We start from the raw sequence: 13,495 nt of genomic DNA on the forward strand, positions 1-13,495 counted from the left end.
GACATGACGTGTCATGAGAACAGCTGACCGGGCACGACAGCTTACAATGAAGCGCTCGTGCCCGGTCTCGTCTGTCCTCCGGCCCCCCGCTGGTGACTGAGGATGGGATCCCAGGTGTGTGGGAGGTCCCACACACCTGGGATTACATCCTGGACCGGGCACGAGTGGGCAAACACAAACACCAATTATCTCGTTATCACGAGAAAACGATTCTTGTTATCCCGAGATAACGAGAAAATTAACTCGTTATCTTGAGAAAACGGCGAAGAAAGAACAGTAGCGGAAAACGACCGCTCTCGGATTCCGGAAAAATACCAAAAGCAAAACTAAAAAAAGAAACCATTTTATCACCAACAAAGGGTTGAAAGCTGCACTAATGCATGTTTTATTACGAACAATGGGTCAAATCACTGTTTTGTGTAAAATGGATTGATTCCTTTATATCAGTGTTTCTCTGTCTCACCACTCTGTCCACTGTCAGGCTCGGGCGGTATCTATTTTTTCATACCTTCCTGACATTTCGCCGGATTGTACGGTACATGACAGTATTTGTGTGAAAAAAAAAAAAAAAGGTAGAAAAAAGCTGAGATGCTGGTGATAGAAGTCATGGCAGCATGTGTGATGAGGTGCTGTTCTGCCACAGATTGTTGCTGGAGGACCCGGTGACACTTGTTCCCCGGTGGATACTGACACATCAGTGGGCTGGACGGAGACGATGTGGCAGACTAGAATCAAAATCATGGTGCTAATAAAGCCAACCCAAGACGAAGCTATATGTGGCTGCAGTGTCCGTTCCCATTTTTCTCTGGTTCTATGTCCCACCACTGCTTTCACTGTCTCTCCCAACATGTCCGCCTGTTCCACCAGTAGAGACCAAACATGGACCAGTCCATCTACGTCCCAACCCTCACCTATGGTCACGATCTTTGGGTCGTGACCGAAAGAAAGAGGTCACAGATACAAGCTGTGTCACGGTTTTACATGCAAAGGCTCAAGTGCAGACGGATGACTCAATGACCACCAAACAGTTGAAATCAATAAGAATATTTATTCAAGAATACAAACACTAATTGAGTAACCAAGCAACAAGCAAATCGGTAATATAAACTACCACAAACAAATACTTAGTTTTGAAAATCAAAACGTCCTCTAGAGGATGACAATCATCAAAGTTTACAGAATCATAAACAAACGTACCACGATGAATACAAATCAAATACTGATGCTACCAACTGAGTAGACGAGAGATTGAAAAACTACAATACAGGATGCTCGGGCTGGGGAGCCGGAGGAGATGGAGGTGGACCAGATGATTTCAGTGGAGGGACACAGAGGATATGGAGAGCTTGAGCCAGTAGAATCCAATCGGTGAGGAGGAGGGAATGAATGGTGGATCTCTGAAGGCACCAAGCGTGGCGAAAATTAGGTTTTACTACGATCCAGTGTCGACTTGTGGCTTGCTGGCGTCTTATAAGGTGAGTGCAGGTCTGATGAGTCAATGGCAAGCCACGCCTCGCTGCAGCTGGGGCAATCGGCTGATTGCCAATTCAAAAGAGCTGGTCCCTCGTCACTCCGGCATGTTGTATCATACAGAAGCAAAAACAAAAACAAACGCGGAGGTCATGTCAAGCGGCCGAAATGAGTTTCCTCCGCAGGGTAGCTGGGCTCAGCCTTAGAGATAGGGTGAGGAGCTCGGACATCCAGAGGGAGCTCAGAGTAGAGCCGCTGCTCCTGCACGTCGAAAGGAGCCAGTTGAGGTGGTATGGACATTGGATTCGGATGCCTCCAGGGAGGCTTCCTCTGGAGGTCTTCTGAACTCATCCACCTGGGAGGAGACCCCGGGGCAGACCCAGAACCCACTGGAGGGATTATATCTCTCGGCTGGTCTGGGAACGTCTTGGGATCCCCCAGGAAGAGCTGGAAAGCATCGGGAAGGAAGCCTGGAATGACCTGCTCCACCTACTGACCCCGCGACCCGACCCCGGATAAGCGGAAGATAATGGATGGATGGAAGGATGGATGGATCTCACTTACAGTCTACACCCCGGTCTACAGCTCTTCAGCGTAAAATGCTCAAAGTCAAAATAAACTTCTGTCCCAGCAAAGAAAAGTCCAGCAACACAAACAGACATTTTTCTCAACCTCTCGACCAAACCAAAGCCAAAACGAAAGCCCACAATGAATCAAATGTAATCTGAAATTGGATGGGCATGTGGCTATTCCTTCTGAGTGTGTAGTTCAATAAAACTCATCATCGCTGTATTTTTTTTTAAAACTCAAAATATAAAAATCAAACATTTTGGAGCATGTTGGATCATGTTCGGAATAAAAATAACCTCCTTGATAAACCCCTCTCAGACGGCTCTCCACGCTACTGAAACTGCTCTCATTAAGGTTTCAAATGATCCTCTGCTTGCTGCTGATGCTGGACAACATTTGATTTTAATGCTACTGGACCACAGCTCTGCGTCCGACACGGCCGACCTTACAATAAACTGTCTGGGAAAAAAAACACACACACAGGCAAAACAGACTCCGACTTCTAATGGATCCGCTGCCGTATTAAAGAGTTAATAAAGAGTTTTGGAAAACGCTGGTTCATGTCTGCTTCTGTTCGCTCGCCTCCGTTCCCCAGGGCTCAATTTCGTGGTTGCATTGTTTTAAATTTGCATTCTTCCCTTTAGGGCACATAATTTGTAAGCATGATCATTTGTAAGCATAAAATTGCGTCTAATTGCTATGCAGATGACACGGCTCTGTGTCTCGCTGAAACACAGTGACGCTGGCAACTTCGCTGACACTGTGACCTGGATATTAAGTGTTGGGCGTCTCGGAGTTTCTTCCAGCCCCGGCCACATTAAATCGAAGATTCGGATCGCTTTTAATGCCATTATCAGTAACAAGCACATAAGCAACGGCCTCAATGGTTGAGATTCGCTCTTTATTCCGGGCTCGGAGCTGTCTTTTATCAGTCAGGTGGTGGATTTTTTGCTCAGTCTACTTTTAGCTGTAGAACATGTCTAAAATTAGGGCTTTCATTCTTAGGCTGCACTCCAGAAGGTTGTCTTTGCTTTTTTATCTTTAATCATCGACTATTCTAACTTCCCGCACTCCGTACTATCAGCGCCATTTCATCTCTACGAGGCGTTTATCTAACTCAGAGATGGATCATATCGTCAGCATCGTTGCCTGCCTTTGCTGGTTTCCTGTCAGTTCCAGAGCAGCTTAGGTTTAAGGCCCAGGAGAGACTAGGCTTTAGCTGTCAGAGTATTATAGTATTTCCCATCCAGGCTTCCAAAGTCAGTTTTTTTTTTCAAGCATTTTCATTCACCGTTCATGCTACAGATTGCTCCGTTGTATTAACGCGTTCTCATTTTTATTTTGCATCTGTTTTGTGTACTGAGCTGTGCGCATAAACTCCTGTAGCTCTTGTTGCTCGAGGTCGTGCTCAATTTGTAAAGTTATTTCTGTCTTTTATACACTGTTCAGCCAGAAAAGATTATTGATATGAGAATACAGCGCAGCAGCACAGTCGGCGTTGGGCGTCTTGGCTCTGACCTAATCACTCCCTGAAGCATGGATGTAATCTTACACAGAGAGAGGGAGAGATTGGGGAGTGATGATAGCAGACATCTTCCCCTAGAAGCCTGGAGCTGGAGCGTACAGGTGGGTGCCGGGATGGAGGTGGGGCTGATTAAATGCTAAGCAGACAGCGGAGATAAATGTGGAGAGCAGCGGAGCGGTGGCAGCGCCGGCGCAGCCGAATGAAAACACTGCATTTCACCAGGCATCAGTCATTTGTTCAAAAGTACAAATGCTCACATTTACCCGAGATAGACCTTGAGAGTTTAGACTTTTTGAACATTAATATCTGTCTTGTGAAGGTGCAAAATGATTGGGGTGGATGGTTGGGCCAACAAAGCCCCACAAAGTGTTTGATTTTCACATGTATTAACAGCGAGTACAGATTTCTTTGAACGGCGGCCGTGTAATTTCTAAATAGGCTTTTAAAGAGTCCATATGATGCACATTTACTGGTTTGGAATTTGATTTTTTGTTAACTAGAACATGTTCACATGTTTAATGTCCAAAAAACACATTATTTTCCCTCTTTGCTGGACATTACTGCAGCACCTCCTGCCACCTTCTGTCTGAAATGCTTCATTGTAGCTCCTGTCTCTTAAAGACACGCCCTCCCAAAAAGCCAAGTATGCTCTGATTGGTCAGTTAGCCCGATGAAAGCGAGGTAATGTTGGTTATGTATCCTAATCTCAGATCTGTATAGGGATATTGGCATAGGGATGAAACTCCAGCAGAAGTGTCATCGAAAATCTGTTGTGACTCTTACGACCATCCAACATTGTGCTAGTTGTTGGTAATTTAAATTTTTGGAAGAAAGACCGAATTTGTCCAGCATCTCTCTCAAAATGAAGTATGACAGTGAACACAAAGCTCTCTTTCCATTGGCTCATTTCCAATACTTTGACAAGTCTATATTCCATAAGCGGACGAAAATGCTTCTTCAGACTGGAACTCATCGTCTCTCAGAGGACTGAGGTCTCTAATATTCACCCAACCTATACAGCACACGCCAAATAATGGCGAGAAAGCTGCTCATTCTCTGTTAAAGGGCCCGTCGAACCAGCCGCTAAGTGCTAGCTGTTATGTAAACGTGCTACATGGTGACATAGATAAGTTACAGAAGAAAAGCCTGGACTTCAAATGAGGCTTTCAGGCAAGTAAGGAGCAATGTTTTCTCCACCTGGTGTCGATTTGGGGTTTTCTTCTCAGCTGGAACAAGTTCTTGGAACCTCTGTTGGGTCCATTAAGATGTGTAGATGTTGTCCGTTCTGGAGAATCACGCTCGCCACCAAACGTTCTCTGACACAAAACACATATGAACGTTTCCAGAATCAAACCGTAGAGCGTGACACTGTTTGAGGTGGTCATCTGAGAACGCAGCATCTCCAGTTGGCTCACAGGCTCCATTAACTGAATGTCCGTCCTGCTGTTTTACAGAGAGCCATTGGAAAACAAGTTGCACAACTAACCCCTAAAAATAGCCTGACCCGCGGCACAATAACAGAATTGTCAGCCAGGAGGATGATTCACCAAACCTGCCAAGAGCTCGAGGAACGTTGTCTGGCCCGAGGTCTTTACAGCTACCATGACGAGGAGAGCTGTCCACGGCGCTGAAGGCGTTCCAGGTGGTTTATACACGATGACGACCGCAACCAGAGATTAAGTGGAATAATAGGTTGTAAGGATTTAAAAATAAATAAAAGAGTACGTTTTATCCACTCGTCTGATGCTGCATCGGCAGGTTTACGCTTTAAAAACTTGTCACAAATCACTGTTGCAAAAATAAAACCATTTTGCAGTCTGACAGAGCTACAGGTAGTTAAATTATGTTGTTGAGGAACAATGGTGACGCTGCAAGGTGGCTCGGTGGTTAGCAGCTAGAAGGTTGCCAGTTCGCGTCCTATGTTCTCCCCGTGCAGCGTGGGTTCTCTCCGGGTTCTCCAGCTTCCTCCCACAGTCCAGAAACATGTTGAGGTTAATTGGTGATTGTAAATTGTCCGTAGGTGTGAATGTGAGTGTGCTTGGTTGTCTGTCTCTAAGTGTAGCCCTGTGATAGACTGGTGACCTGTCCAGGTGAACCTGCCTTCACCCTGAGTCAGCTGGGATAGACTCCAGCCCCCCTAGTGAGGATTAAGGTGTAGAGATGATGGATGGATGGAGGAACAATGGTAGTTATGATGAAAAGAATTTTGCCCCCATGTAAAGAAAGCCTGTAAAAGTGGAAAATGTCATTAAAAAGTGAAAAAAAAGTCATAAAAAGTGAAAAATTGTGGCTTTGGTTTGACCAGTTGACTAAATATCAGATATGTTCAATCTACAATTCAATGCAATAAAATAAATAAAAACACTCTCACTTTTTAGATGCTGCCCTTAAAATTTTTTGCCACTTTGCTTAAAAATTTGCAAAACATTTTTGCATACTCATGTAAAAAAGTGAAAAATGTCATAAAAAGTAAAAAAAAAACAAACAAACAAAAAAAAAAACAAAAAAGGTGAAAAAAATGTCAGAATAATATTGAAAAATTGCGTCTTTGTCTGGCCAGCATTCTAAACCTCCAACACGTTCAATCTACAACACAATAAAAAAAAGAAAAGCAGCAAATTCTCACTTTTTAGACGCCAATCCCTAAAGTTTTTGCATGAAAATGATTCTAAATGTTTTGCTTATTTATGCTCGTTTGATTAACTGAACGCAAAAAAAAAGAAGTGAAAAATAGTTTTTGATCCCACAAGCGGTCTAAACCTCAACAAACCCAAAAGCAGCAAATTCTTACTTTTTTTAAAAAGCAAAATCATAAATCTTTTGCAGCCTTGCTTGAAAATGAAAACAAAATTGTGATTGTTTATGTTCATGTGATCACCTGAATGTCATTAAAAAAGTAAAAAATGTCATAAGAACGTAAAATATGTCCAAAAAGTGAAAAAACATGTTCCATCTACGGTGCAATAAAACAGAAAAGCAGCACTTTTTAGCCGCCTGACCCAAAACATTTTGTCACTTTGCTTGAAAATTACCCCAAAACGATCGCTTCTTTACGCTCATGTGCTCCCCTCATGTATGAATCATAAATTATATAGTGTCATGTGTGGAGCTTCAGATGTTCCTGGCAGGAGCTGTGGGTTTGTTGCCAGCCTCGTGGAAGCGGCATTGTGTCGGTACAGTATTGACTCATCTCACAGCCCATACATCCCATAAATCCTCTTTGACAACACACAAAGTGGTAGAATTAATTATGTGCCCGTTGGCCGGCGAGCTTTTTCGCAGTAAACATAATTTCGTTACTCGCCAAATCAATCCGAGTCAATCTGCGGATGCGATCGGGCCGCTGTCCGGAGGACACATGTTCCAGGCCGGCTGCTGACGGAGCGACTTTCCTTTGAAACATCTGTCTGTTTCCATTCATCAGAGGCATCACTGTATCCGCTATCCCGTACGGGTAAAGAGAAAAAAAAAAAGAAAAAAGGAGAAAAGAACACCTCAGTCACACGTCTCACATCTATTTTAACACTCGTCTGTATTTATAGAGCCGTGTTAAAAGGCTTGTCACCTGACCAAGCTGCCTGGTGAGGGGGAAAAAAAAAACAGAAAGAAAGAAAGAAGAAAGCAGCTTTTATTAGAAGTGACGGTAACCTGCAACAGAATTCGCTCTTTAAAAACCTGTCGTGAGTGGAAGAGGGGACGGGAGCAGAGTGACGTTTTGGTTTTCTTTTTTGCAGGAGAAAAGGTGCAATCAGACTGTTTCAGCGTCGCTCGCTGCTTCTCCAGTCAACACAACTCACAAACCGTGTTTTCTTTCTGCAGAATGAAAGGTGTAGGAATTATGACGGATTGATTTTTTTTTTCTTCTTTCTTTTCTCTGCAGCTTTTCAGTTAGCTTGCAGGCAGATGATTGCCTTCACAGCGAGCACTTTGATCTGGCGGCGTACAACACCGACAGACGGGATTTGTATGCGCGCAGCACTTCCAGGTCCATTGTCATATTTGCCGCGTCTCTTTGGTTTTCCGCCGGCTTGTGTGTTTATCCCGTCGATACTCCAAGGTAAACATGGCGTCCGCCGCGGCCAGAGATTATTTTTTCTTCATCGATTAACGCGTCAATTATCTTTCCAATTAACCGCCGTGTCAGTCAAATATCAAAAACTTGTGAACCCAAGAGAGAGAGAGAGATGATGTCAACACAACACAATGCGAGAAGATACGTCCATAAACAGCAAAGTAATCCGGATATGAATTCAAACACATGCAACAAAATGAGCTCAACTCAAAGGTCCACTTAGAGGAGTTTGTGCAGAGTTTTGCACATTTTAATTGCTCCTAATGTTAAATTGGTAACATATATATATTATTATGAGTTCATTTATTTGCTGCATTACAGAAATCATGGAGTTCAACTCAAAGATTTCCAGTTAATGGGATTGTTGTTTGAAAACTAACCTCAACATAAATAGTTTTTTTTTTCTTTCTTTCGTTTCAATTACTTTCACCCCTCTGGTGAAACTCAAGTTTACATTTATTTATTTATTTATTTATTTTTACCTCGTTAACACGTCCATTAGACGAATCACGAGTGAAATAAACAGTCAGCACCATCACCGAGCGTTTCCACCTCAAAGCTGCAGCCTGCTGATCTCAACAACAACAACAACGATTTAGACGTTTTGTGTTTCATACATGACAGACTTCAACCCGCAGGGCTCTTTATGAGTTGTTTTCTGGTTTATATACGTATGGTTTATGAATCATTCCAGTTTTACCGCTCGTCTCTGTGAAGCATTGAGTAGTTTTACAGTGTTCGAGCTGAGCTGTGGGTGAGCTGGTGTGCTCGAGCTGCAGGAAGGAGTTACTGCAGAGTCATTTTAAGCCAAGGAGGCATTACTTTCGTGGAAAAAACACTTTGATAAACGGGTTAAATCAACATTTGGAAAGAAACTTTAACATAAAATACGAAGAGATTTCTTGTGGTGGTTTCAAAATGTTGGACAAAAAGTGCTGATATTCCTGCAAACTGATTCCTCGATCATTGAAGTGTGTTCGACCGCGAAGAAAAAGAGAAAATCTCACGGCTTTATGAGTTTCCGTCATGAATATATGAGATGAGAGGACGAGATGACATGAAGGAAATGGATCTACTGATGAGATCAAACACAGTCACGGTGCACGTGTTTCCAGCTAGCCGCCGCTGCCGCTAACGTCTGCACAGCTGTTGGACAAACAGGAGTCTTGTGGGTTATTTCACGCAAAAAAAACCCCACTTGTCAATGCACATCTTCCGTCAAAGCTGATTATTTTACTTCAGAGCGGCAGAAAACGTGCTCACATCATTTTCACACGCCGAGCAGTAAGACTTGTTGTAATTAGGCTGAACTTTAATCGAGCCGTTGTTTCAGCACCACAAAGTTGATGTTTGCTCTGCCTCGTTTGTTTAAAGGCTCCCTGTCGGCTTATCGACTCTATAAAACTGTGTTCACGCAATCTGGGAGAACAACACCACCAATGATGGGGTTCATTCCTGGACCTGTTGATGGAGAGAGAGAGGGCAAAAAAAAGAAAGAGGCAGAGCAACACAGCGAGGTGATTTGAGGGGAAAGAAGAAGGCATGACAGGAAGAAGAAGAAGAAAAACGGGAACAAAAAAAAAGCAAAGTGGGCTGGGAGGAGAGGTAGAAGCAGGAGGAGGGGTTGTGCTGAAGTGAGCGAGAGGGAGGAGAGGAAGGGAAGGCAGGCTAAATCCTCACACCATTATTATCAGGACTCACATGCAGCCCCTCCTGTGATGGAGTGAGAGGAGATAGAGAGACAGATACAGGAGAAAGAGGGGGGAAAAAAGAGATGGGAGTTATAAAGGAAACGGAAAGCAGGATTACTGGTGTGACAGCACAAGGCAGATGAGCGGCGGCACAACGGTGAGGGAGGAGAGAGAGCGAGAGGAAACTCTGGTTTGAGAGAGAGAGAGAGAAGCCAAATCAGTGCAACAGGATGAGGACCTGCTAGTGCACGGTCGGCCCGAGCCCACGGACCCGCCATCTGTCCCGCCGCCACATCTGGATCACCTCGGATCCACATGGGAAAGAGGGCAAAGGAGGGGAAGGAACCAGCGAACCCACATCTCGTCCCTGCCTCATCTTTTTTGATCGCACAGGATCTCCCCTCTTTTTTTTTTTCTGTTTACTCAAACCACGGAGTACCGTCACCGCCAGCAGAACTGGACCGAAAACTTTTTGCTCCGAAGATGCGGAGGGAGATTTTTCTAAACTTCCCAGTGGATCTGTGTGTCAGGGAGAGGGGAGAGGAGGCGGAGAGGGGGAGGAAGGAGGAGACGGAGGGGAAGCATCACCTTCACCGCCGCCGCCGCTGCTGCTGCTGCTGAAGTGTTAACCGGCGTTTTCACTGAAGAGGCATTTCATCAATCTCTCTCCCCCACTTCTACCTCCCCTCCTTTCCCCTCATCCGAGCAGCGGGGGAGCCTGAGGGATGTAGACACAGCGGGTTTATGCACATATACGCTGGCTGGCTGCTCATCCAGAGGAGGTGGGGGGAGCTTCATCACTTTTCCTTCTCACATCTTTTGATGTCCTGTCTTCACCTCGGCCGCCACTTGTGCTCAGAAACAGGAGAGTGAGATTCTTTTGTGGGAGATCACACACTTGCTCGCGAAGTCCTCCGGGGGAAGTGTTCAGACGTCCAAAGCTGCCAAAAAAAAAGAAAACCCAAAACCACACAGCACACTGATAACTCGAGGCTTGGTCTAAATGCGTACTCCTACAGGTGCTGAGAGGAAAGAGGGAGGCAGGTGAAAGATACGGGGAGGAAAAATAAAAAGAAGGACGTTTTTTTTTTTTTGGTGGGAAAAAGCAGCCTGGGAGGGAAAACAATGGAGCGGCAGGAGTTCAAGTCGGGTGACAGCAGAACGCACAGGTAAGTCTCGTCTCACACGACACTCCGATTCTGTCACTTAATCCGTCAGAAAGCCAGCGTTTCTCCGGATGTGGAGCAGTGGAACAGACACTCCAATAAGAAGCTCAGGGACACGGTGCAGTCATGCTTTCATAAGTGAAGAGTTTCCTCGAGAGAAGCCTCCCATCTGCTGCTGACAGAAACAGAGCAGCCAGTTGTTCCTATAAACTACTGTAAGAGAGGACATGTTAGCATCCTCCGCTCCCAGGTTGGCAGGTTTGTTCGGTCCGTCACTACTCGTGCACTTCTGGATTGTGTTTTTGTCAGTTATTTGGTGATGCTGCAGGTTAGCGGCTCTCGTTTTTCTTTACATTTATCATATGTCTTCCATCACGGTTTCCCTTATGCTGCATGTTTCAACGGTGGTTCCCAAGCAGAGGTTCGGGGGCCCTGCAAAGGCTCGCCTGATGAACCTGAGGGGTCGCCGCATGCTCAGAGCAGCCAGAAACTAATATTAGCATTATGGTTTATCAGGATGCTTTTAAACATATGAGCTGCGTTTATTTGGGGTTCGAGGTCCCAGGATAAAATGCTGGAGGAGATAATAAAAGGTATAGCAGCCACATTATGTTTATGTGGCTTTTATCTCATTAATGAAGCTGAAATCTGGTCACACCACAGTTTCTGTTTGCTGTTCCCAAGCTGAGGGTCAGGGGCCCCAAAAGGGACCCAGTGATGGATGTTGGAGGTCACGATGATTAAAGAGTAAAAACAAACAAACAAGCTTTTAATTTATTTTACTCTTTGCAGATTATTGGTATTTTTGGCAAGAAAAAAATCTTTAATTTTGCCAAATTTCTACGTTTTTATTTACTTTTTTCTCCATATTTTTGTAATACAAAAAAATGTTCAAGAACAAAAATTGGGAAGTTCTGTGTCTAATATTAAGTTGTCAATTAAATAAATTACTTTACCTTAAACTGTTTGACATAAAAAGCTCTTGAAATACACCCACAAATTTAGCACACCTTTAATACTGTAAATATATTTCAAAATTAGATGCAGAAAGTGATAATTAACAAAAAAAAGAAGTAGCGGTTGTGTGATTTACCTGCTAGATTATGTATTTCCGTTATTTTTGCACATGTAATTTACCTTTAATAAACATGTACATGGCTAGATAACACCTGTTAATTATGGAAAATTACAGCCTTTTAATGAGATCATTATTTTCCACTATTTAAAGTGCACCAGTTGCCAGAACATCACAGGTATAGTTTCCCTTTTTTCCCGCCCTCCAGTGCACCGTTTATATTATCTGCTGATTGTTTGCTGAGGTTTCCTTTTTGTGGGTCAGTGCACAAACTGAGAACTCTAATTTCTGGTGAAAAATCAAACACTTTCACCAATGACGTATACAAGTAGGAGTGAGTGTGTGAATTCATTTTGATGATTTTACAGCTTTTGCAAGCGGGTCGTCGTCTGTTTTAAGCAGGTGTGGCAGCAGATTGGGCGTCGCTGAGGTCCTGATTGCTATACGTTTGAGTGGCAGTGGGTCAAGCCGATTAAGAAATGCCCTCGGTCACGTCAGGCCAACGCGTCCGGCTGGCAACGATTTCCTGTAACGCTGTCAAGTCTTTACAGAGCAGCAACACCCCCCCTCCACCGAGAGATGAGGTTACAGAGTTAGCAGTCGAAATCCTAATTATGATAAATTTGTGTGGCAGATTTTCATAATAAGCTCAGTGGTTAAGAATAACACACTCATTTATTCATACCGCGAGTCTCTAATCAACTCGTCTTCTTGAAATCATCCATAACGAGGGATGAAGGGATGAGATGAAAGACACGGTGGAGCTGGTTGACGGAGTGGCTGCTCCAGCTACAGGCCCAATGGTGCGTTCACTGTCATATACAAGACGCTTCAGTCAGATGATCTGATAATGACTTCAAGAAGGATTGATGGAAAACGCTTAATTGACTCGAGTCTCATTAATTTGCTGAAGCTGCAACATTGTGCAAGAATTCATGAAGTTAATGGAAGAAAGTAAAAAAAAAAATGGTAGCTGACCAATGGGAAGGTGTGAAATCAGAGATGTAGAGCTGGAAGCAACATATCAGGTTTTTCTTATTATTAAAACCAGTAAATACATCAAAGCCAGCAGTCTATTAGTGCATCACCAACACAACGTCTGAGGCAAAATGATCTGCAATTAGACCCTTATTTACTCATCCGGTGACATTAGCAGGGCACCTCAGAGGCATTTTTACTGACCATGAGATGAAAGCAAGTCCAATATTCTCTCCGTTTAGATCTGTCAAACTGACTTCTCAGGAAAGTATCTGCCTCTTGTCTGCTTCATGCGATACACCACGTTCACCAGCTAGTGGCCGAGTTTATCAACGAGCTGGTTGGTGGTGTGCAGGTAATGCAAGCTTTGTAAATCTGAAAACAGCGACAGCTGCAGATCATGTTAATGGGACAGCTGAGCGTAAAGCAGAAGCATGACGGTGAAAGGCGCCGCAGAGCTGCAGAGCTGGTGGTAATTGCCTTTGGGTTTGTTCCGTCAAGCACTTCCTGTCACACGTTAGATCATATATGGGAATTTTATGTAGCCAAAAAAACTGTAACATGGTCACAGAGAATGATCTCTTGCTCCTCTGAGTCTGTTCCAGTTGGTTTAGGATGAACTGGCTCGTGTCAATAAATCTGTCCACACAATTAACAAAGCACACTTCTGTCCTCGAGTCCATCTTTGGCCCAGGTTGATCCATACATTTCTCCCAGCGAACCACAGTCATTTGATGCATCAGCTGCTGAAATCGTTGTTTCTGAGACTCGATTTCGATGAAGTGTTGAAGCTGAGGGTCAGCTGGCCGTCCATATCTGCTAAAAATGGTGTCGTAAGAGCAATATTTTACTATTTATCGAAGCCATGGGGGTTTATTGCTGACCTCCACGTGTGGTTCACAAGGTACCTTCAGGTTAAACTTTGGTCAGCTTTGTGGACATCACTAT

General features: G+C 44.1%; 1 pseudogene; it reads right to left on the reverse strand.

The window, feature by feature from the left end:
- Positions 1–10,025: 10,025 nt before the first annotated feature.
- On the reverse strand, positions 10,026–13,278 carry LOC103352815 (mitochondrial import inner membrane translocase subunit Tim8 A pseudogene; annotated as a pseudogene).
- Between the last annotated feature and the right edge of the window lie 217 nt (positions 13,279–13,495).

The sequence above is a fragment of the Stegastes partitus genome, unplaced genomic scaffold (genome assembly GCF_000690725.1).
Source record: "Stegastes partitus isolate 25-593 unplaced genomic scaffold, Stegastes_partitus-1.0.2 Scaffold52, whole genome shotgun sequence".
Taxonomy (NCBI): Eukaryota; Metazoa; Chordata; class Actinopteri; family Pomacentridae; genus Stegastes; species Stegastes partitus.